The sequence below is a fragment of the Cupressus sempervirens genome, chromosome 7 (genome assembly GCF_028749045.1).
Source record: "Cupressus sempervirens isolate cs-2001-9-10 chromosome 7, ASM2874904v1, whole genome shotgun sequence".
Lineage (NCBI taxonomy): Eukaryota > Viridiplantae > Streptophyta > Pinopsida > Cupressales > Cupressaceae > Cupressus > Cupressus sempervirens.
Genome location: NC_143124.1, coordinates 23,833,758 through 23,842,262, shown reverse-complemented (window position 1 = coordinate 23,842,262; position 8,505 = coordinate 23,833,758). Strand labels below are relative to the sequence as shown.

At 36.1% G+C, this 8,505-nt stretch overlaps 1 long non-coding RNA gene across 1 annotated transcript; it reads right to left on the bottom strand.

The window, feature by feature from the left end:
• Positions 1–4,342: 4,342 nt before the first annotated feature.
• Positions 4,343–8,182, bottom strand: LOC149545242 (uncharacterized). Its single transcript, XR_016354243.1, has one exon. It is a non-coding gene; the product is annotated as an uncharacterized LOC149545242 (long non-coding RNA).
• Positions 8,183–8,505: the final 323 nt, after the last annotated feature.

Genomic DNA, 8,505 nt, shown 5'->3' with positions numbered 1-8,505 from the left:
CTTCTTGCGTTCTCGTGATGAACTTGCACTTTGCAGATAAATTGGTATTGGTAGCGGTACTTGAGATAATGGAGGTACTGGATGTACCACAAGCTGGCTTGCAGGTGTTTGGTATATAAGTCGTGGAACTGGATTGTTTGGATACCTAGCATTTGGGGGTTTCATTCCTTGTTGGCCCAATTGCTTCCCTATATCAATTACTTTAGTGTAAGCTCCATTCAACATTGTGGGAGTGGGATTTGCCATCCTTGTAAACATAGCTGTTTGACTGTCTAAGGCATTCTAATATGCTTCCAAAGCATCCGCCTCCTGCATTCTGTAAGGGGCTTGCAATCTCATGTAGGCCTTGTGGAAACAATTGTTGAAGGAACTTATTGACTCGTTATCATGTCTCCTAATGTCCACAAACATCCTATGTAACTCCAATGGTGTGGTGGGCATGCCAAATTTTGCAATAAATGCTTCTTTGAGATGAACCCACCTTGTTATAGATGACACTGGCAGATTGACGAACCAGTAATAAGGTTCTTCCCCCAATGAGTAAGGGAAAAGCCTGCACGCTACATCCTCATGTAGAATCCTTTTGTTGCACAATGCATCTTTAAATACTTTGATATGCTCCTCTGCTGTACGGTTGGGGTCATTAACAAAGAACTTGGAGCATAATCTTGCTGGATTCTTTGGCAAGTCATGATATTGTTGAAACGAAATGGGTGAGGCATTGTTTTGAACCCATGGTGGTTGAGCCATCGTTGCTTGATTGACTTGAGCTTGACCCGAATGACTTGAGGAGCTAGCCAAACTTGAGGTATTAGCTACCCAATGATTCCTTGCTTTCTTATGAAATTGCAACTCAACTAAATCCTCTTCTTGGTGTGGTGTAGATCTCAATACCCTTTGCCTCCTATCTGATTGTAATTTCTCAAACCTTTTAGGGGAGAAAGACCCGATTCTTCTATCTAGCTTGACTATAGTTCAGACCCGATTGATTTTCCTAATTTGAATTTTCCTCAAGAGCGGCCTGAGCTTGTCTTCGTGCTTTCCTTTCTCTTTCAAGCTTCCTTTCTAGTCTCTTTGACATTCCAACCTTTTTTGAATTCTCCTTTCAATAGCTCGTGTTTTCCTTTCCTCTTGATTCAATACATCAACGGTGTCCAGATACTCCCTAGTATTCTCACTTTCTTCCCAAGAAGTTGACCACAAAGTGGCCACGATATGATCTTGAAGCATTCCCCAACTTGCTCTAGGTTGATTTGATCTAGGAAGCACCATCCTTCTTCATAATTAAATACCAACAAGTCCTCAAACAAAAACACTTTCAGGCCCCCTCTCGTGCTAGATAATGTTGATGTCAGTTTTGTACCACTACATAACATATAACAATTGAATACTTGATATGGAATATCAACCACTCAATCCTCTCTTGAAAAGTAAATACTCATGAAGAACATGAGAAAACTCCAATGTTCCTTACACCTGTGGATACTAACTCAATTATATTAATGTGAATTGCTGGTTAATCACGTAGGTGTGCTTACGTTATTCATTCGAAGTTAACTTGGACTTTTGTGGTGATAGTGATGAATCTAGCTTTGCAACGTATATGAGTGCCAAATGATGTTGATGGTGATGATGGAGAGTATGTCCACCAATAATGCTCTAATTTTCTAACTTTCTTCTTGAATGAGCTCCAACCACTGAACTACTTGCTACTTTACTTCTACTCTTATGAATAGAAAGATTAGCAAATGGACGGGGATCAAATCTGATGAAAGCTCACCAACGGCTCTACCTCCATACATGCAATGATTCAAGGGAAAAACACTAGATTACCACTGCGGCTAGTTGGGAAGCCTTGCGTGGTAATCTAGTCTTTTTCCCTTGAATCATTGCATCTATGGAGGTAGAGCCGCTGGTAAGCTTTCATCAGATTTGAGTAGCATCCTAGTGGCTAGTTGGGAAGCCTTGCGTGGTAATCTAGTATTTTTCCCTTGAATCATTGCAGCTATGGAGGTGAAGCCGCTAGTAAGCTTTTGTTAGATTTGATCCCCGTCCATTTGCTAATCTTTCCATTTGTAGGAGTAGAAGTAAAGTAGCAAGTAGTTCAGTAGTTGGAGCTCATTCAAGAAGAAAGTTAGAAAATCAGAGCATTATTGGTGGGCATACTCTCCATCATCACCATCAACATCATTTGACACTCATATACGTTGCAAAGCTAGATTCATCACCATCACCGCAAAAGTCCAAGTTATCTTCGAATGAATAACGTAGGCCCACCTACGTGATTAACCAGCAAATCACATTAATATAACTGAGTTAGTATCCATAGGTGTAAGGAACATTGGAGTTTTCTCATGTCCTTCATGAGTATTTACTTTTCAAGAGAGGGTTGAGTGTTTGATATTCCATATCAAGTATTCAATTGCTATATGTTATCTAGTGGTACAAAACTGATGTCAACAGTATCTAAGGCTAAAACAACACTTCAAGACTCATAAGCAACTTAGACAAATACTTTCAAGGGCTAGAACTAGTAATCACTTAGTTCAGGGAAGGTCCAGTCCTATAATCTTGACTGTAACTTCTTTTTGATCAACATTACTTTTACACCTCAAGGACTCAACCTTGAGAATGGGTCATCCAATATGTAACATGTGGCTCTCATTAAATGGACACAATTATGCATGAACCCAGTGCAATGTTATAAGTTGACAAGGTATGGAGAAAAAAAGACCGAGACTGACTAAACAGTGAACAAAGATAGTCAAAACTTTGGTGACAAGTATCCAAACCAAACAGCGTCCTTTACTGTACTTAATCTCTATGGTACTTTTGCCAACCTAAGAACATATGACAAAAACATGAAACATTATTCCAATACTCTAGCAATGACTTACAACTACTTTACTGATCTGCTACAAGGACAGAGATAACTTGGGAGAATTAAGTCACTAGGAAAGGCAACCAATACAAATGAGACCCTATAACTGTTGCCTATGATTTCAAAAGGATTCCCAATCCACCATGAATCCACATAAAATGCAACCAATGAAGTAGTACGACTAAACAATGAATTGTTGCAAGTTTGTTCTAGTGCTGCTATGACTGTTACAGTTGATTCTTTATTGACTCTCTGATAAATGGGATTTGTCCTTGAATAAAATGGGCCTTCAAACATTTTCTGTGCATGTTTGGGATTCTAACACCCTTGCTAACACCTCTCAACCCTTACTTCCTTTCAATTCTGCCAACCTTTCATTCATGCAACCATCAAACAATAACCTCTGCCTGATACATTGAGATATCAGACCTTCATGCTTCCAATATCCTGTCAAACATGTGCATGGCCCCCTGCAGGCTTAGGATAAGAATAAAACCAAGATATACTACAATTTTGGGCATCCAAAAACCAAGATAAAGCAAAATTTTACATTTTTGTTTGTTCTTGGGTTACCCTAGATAGGGTTTTATGCCTGTTTACAAAAACCTCTATATATCTACAAAATCAGAATGAAAACTATAAAATCTGATTCAAAATGGAGTAGACTCAGTGCTCTTTTATTACCAGTCACTGGAGTGTCATGAGAATGAAGGAAAGGTAGACAAAAACAAATAAAACTCAGACTGTAACATTGAAATGTGCAGGAAAATCAGAATGTTTTCATTACAAAACTTCTCCAAATCTTCAAGCCAGCCATACAATTGATCCAAAATGGCTTATTTAAGGTAAATAGAGAATAAAAGTAACTGATCCACATTTTTGGGACGACTTTTCAACTTCCCATATCAAGATTTATCCCTTTTTTCATTTTTTTGCGAAAAACATGCTTTTACAGCTTTGCCAATTTGAGCAACATTTGCATTTTAGAGTCTAAAGACTTGCAACTTTGGAAAATGATTGGAAATGTTCTAAAATGACCTTACAAAACATTGTTCAATTACAACTAAGAAAAATTTCCTCAAAAATCCCTTTTTGCCTGTACGAGGCTAATTAGGACCCATAGTGCCCTGCATCACATAATCCATAATCCATAGTACTCCTAAAATACTTGAAGATCCATTTGACTGTATGAACATGAGTACTCTTGAGTCTTAGGAGTAGCCTGAAATATAGAAACATAACCAAAAACTTGCACAATGTTAGATCTAGTAGCTGTAATACTTAATAAACTTCCTATCATAGACCTGTACAAAATTTGATTAGCATCTAGAGACTCATAATTTTTACTTGACTTGCATCTTGTCACCATTAGAGTGCTCGCACAATCGCAATCCTTATTCTAAACCTTTTGAACATCTCTCTTATATACTTTGTTTGAGAAATGAAAATGCCTCTACTTAATTGATGAATTTGCAAACCAAGAAAGAATGACTATTCACGCAGCGTGGACATTTCAGACTCCTACATATTAGGAGCAAAAACTTCACACATCTCTTCAGGATCACTGCCAAAAATCAGCTCATCAGCATAAGCTACAATAATCAACATCTTTGACATGCAGATTGTTGTCTGTTATCCTTCTTCTGAAGCCTAGTTCTCTTTAAAACATATCACTTGAATGACCCACTCAATATATATATTGTCAAAGACATATGCACAAAAAACTTCCGTTTCTGTTCCTAGGAAGTGATCAGGCCAAAATGAACAGCCATGCCCAGTATTATAATTTTTGTTTCCACACCATTCGTTTCTTTAACCACACAACTCCTTTATTCCCATACAGGTATATACTTGTAGCACTGATTTCTTAGTTACTTCACCATATAACATCTTCATGCCTTAGCATTTTTAAATTTTTGAATTTCCATCAAGGTAGTATATGCTGAAGCCCACATCTTCCTCCAATAATAAATTCTTACTGCCCAGTGATTGCTCGGATAATTATCATTGTACACTTGATACCACACATTGACTTTCTTTTGTTTTTTAAAAATATTGACTCTATTAAAGAACAACACTACCACACCCAACCATTTTCAAAAAGCCAATTCCATCATGGTTGACTCTCAATTCAATAACATCATCCTGCTCCAATCTGTAGTACAGTGTTGCTACTACCAGTGCGCACATTTTCCTATAACAGAGATTTCTCTCCACTTAGTCAAGAAAGAATGATTAACACTACACTAAAAAACGCTACACAACTCAGAGACCACACAGATCAAAAGTAGCAATAATAAATATCGCTTTACACCATCAACCATTTTCCTTCATATGGCTAATAACAACAAAGACGACGTCTCTCCAAAAACAGCCAGAATAAATCTTATATTTGACTCATAGCCTGCTGAAATCCATAACATCATTCCCCTACAAACAAACATGCATCGACACACATTCAAGAAAGAAATGAACACATAATCATAGGCCTGGTTGATTGAAGAATCTTTTATTTAATTGCAACGGAAAAATGCGGAAGCTGTCACTTTAAATCAGCCTCTGCACCAAAAAAAGGGTGGAACCAATTTCAATCTGAAGATGTCCAACATGTTGAGGGTATTCATTTATTTTGCTGTCATATTTAAAATTCGGAAGAAGTCGCCACATTTAAAAATCCTCAAGTGACCTTTTTTGAACTTTTTTAATGATGACATGGCAATCTAGTAAGCAGGTGAAGTAGACAAGCAACCAGTTCAAACAGACGACCTAGTAGCTTAAGCACACAACCAAGTAGCTCAGATAGTCCAAATAGATAACCGAGCAGATCAGGCATGCAACCAAGGAACTCAAGCAAGAAGCCAAGTACTTCAAACCTAAGTCACAAGGTTCGAGTTTGAGTTCGAGTTCGACAACTATAAAATTCGGATGGAGTTCGATAGCGAGAAAAAATTCGAGAAAAATTCGGCATTAAATTCGCTTTATAGAATTTCTTTAAAATATAATATATGTAATAATTTATTTTTATTTTCTCTTTTCAATCAAAATTATTAAAAATAATGCTAGTTTTATGAACATCAAATTTTTAATACAAAATAAATCACTAAACTCTATCTTTAAACACATAAAATGGAAATATATTAATTTTTTTATTTTGACTTTATAAAACAAAGTATAAAATTATGAAACATAAAACATAACATAACAAAGCGATACTTTAGTTATGCATAAACAATTTGATTTTTTTAATACAAAATAAATCACAAAACTCTATCTTTAAACACATAAAATGGAAATATATTAATTTTTTTATTTTGACTTTATAAAACATAAAATTATGAAACATAAAACATAACATAACATAACTCTATTTTGACTTTATGAAACATAACAAAGCGATACTGTAGTTTTACGAATCCTATAAACCAAAATTAAATAACATAACGATACTTTTGATGGCCTCCATTCCATTCTCGGCGCGGCAACAGGAGAAACCTTGGTTGCAGTGACGACGGCAAACAACTGTGCAGAATAAACAAACGCCTTCCAGACGCTGTTGTTTCATTGAGCTGTACGAATTTTGGCCGAATTTATACGATTTTTTTTTGAAATTTATATGTTTGCCGATTTCCGAACCTGAAGCCGGAAATTCGGCGAACCTTGTGACATAGCTTCAAACAGACAACCAAGCAGCTGATGAAGATCTGACGAATAATCAGCAGCTTGATAAGCAATTCATTCCAATTATCTATTACTTTGAGTAATCCTTAAAAATTAATATGATCTTGATCATCAACCTTTGAAATCAATGACAAAATATTCAACAAAAATAAACAGAAAAAAGAAATGTACAATAAACGACTGGGCTCCACAAGTTTCTTAATTTAAAATTAGAAATTTGAGTAATTGAAAAGCTCTGTCGATGATGATCATGTGAGTATACATGGGAAAAGGTAAGCATCACGTGTAGACAGTGTCTTAAATAAACCCATCACCAGTCATGGTGGCAATTATAATGTCAAATAGACAAATTGACTGTACTGATTACAGGACAGAATCTACTACACAATGAAAGTGACCTTATGCGTTGTTAAAATCTAGCAGTTATAATGGGTTTACTTCAATTACTGAAAAATTGTTAAAAAAGGGGACACGAGGAAGTTGCCAGTCACATTCAATGCCAGAGTTTGCTGTAAAATCCATTACATAAAACTTTTTCTCTCTTGCTGTAAAAACTTTTGGAGAAGGTATCAACCAATTGTCGAACCAAGCTTGCCGGATCATCAGACCTGGTGTCAACAAAAAAAAACTATTCTTTGCTCCATTGATGTTGCTCGTAAGCTGAACCGTGTAAGAAATTTTGTAGGGAATTCCTTCTGTATATTACCTTTACATTACAAATTTTAATTTACAGCCAATGAATCATCATAATACAATAATCATAATTTTTCTCCAATGAGCCAGGTGAACCCATTGAGGATCTACAAACAGCATGAGGTAAGAGTCCTGTCACAATTGTAAAGTAACCATATCTGTTTAACTCTTCCTTGAACCACCATTTATGGCTCTTTGGTAGCCATTTCCTTGATTGGCTTTACAGCCCAACTCTCAGAATTACCTTTAGGTTTTGTATGACTCTTTCTTAAGTTCCAGTTACATTGTTTTCCCCTTCGCATATGCTGATAGGAGGTACCAGATTTGATCAATCAAAAGGAACTACATCCATCTCATTTCCAGGGGGCATGCTTAGCTCAGTATCATTGCTACTCTCCTGTAAGAGTGTAACATCAAAATGGTTTTCATGATCACTTTGAGGAAGTTCTGCACTTGAATTTGTTGAATCCCTCTGTGAATCTGTTCGAACATTCAAAGTCTGCATCAAACCTGTTGCAATCATTGCATGTTCTTGCATCCTGAGCACATACAGAGTCTCCATGTGCATCTCCATGGTCTCCACTTTCAGTTAAATCACAACTGATGTTTTCATCCTTGGAAGTTTTAAACTGTGGTGTCAAGATTCATTCCCCTCCAGATTACTGAGAAAATTCAAAAATGTCATATTTGAACAAGCTTGAGGTTTTCGGAATACAGGAAGCAGTATTTGCATGATAAATCCTTTGTGAGACATTCCAATGTGCCATTAGAGTTCCATATTGGGGTGCAAGCAGCCAGTAGAACTTTGCCAAGGTCTCAAGCCTTTAAATTTGAGGCACTACCATTGAGTGGGATCTCCTCGTGTGTACTGATCAAATCAAAGTTTTCTAAGCCTAGGTTATGTTGAGTTTCCTTGTATCTTAAAAAAAAAGAAAAATTTATTAGGAAGAATGAGTCTTCCTAAATATATGTTGGTGGTGCCCCTTCACTAAGGGACACCACTCCATAATAATCATATTATGGATATAATTATATGATCATAATTATATAATATAATATAATAATATAATAATTATAGAATATTGTTTTTAATATAATTATATTATCAGTTTAATATAATATATATAATATAATTATTCTCACCTAGATCCAATGAGTGCTAAGTGTTCCATTTATTCTCATGAGAGATGGATTCATGTTGAATCACTACTCATGAAACATGGGTCATCGAGTTTGACTCAAAAATCACACAG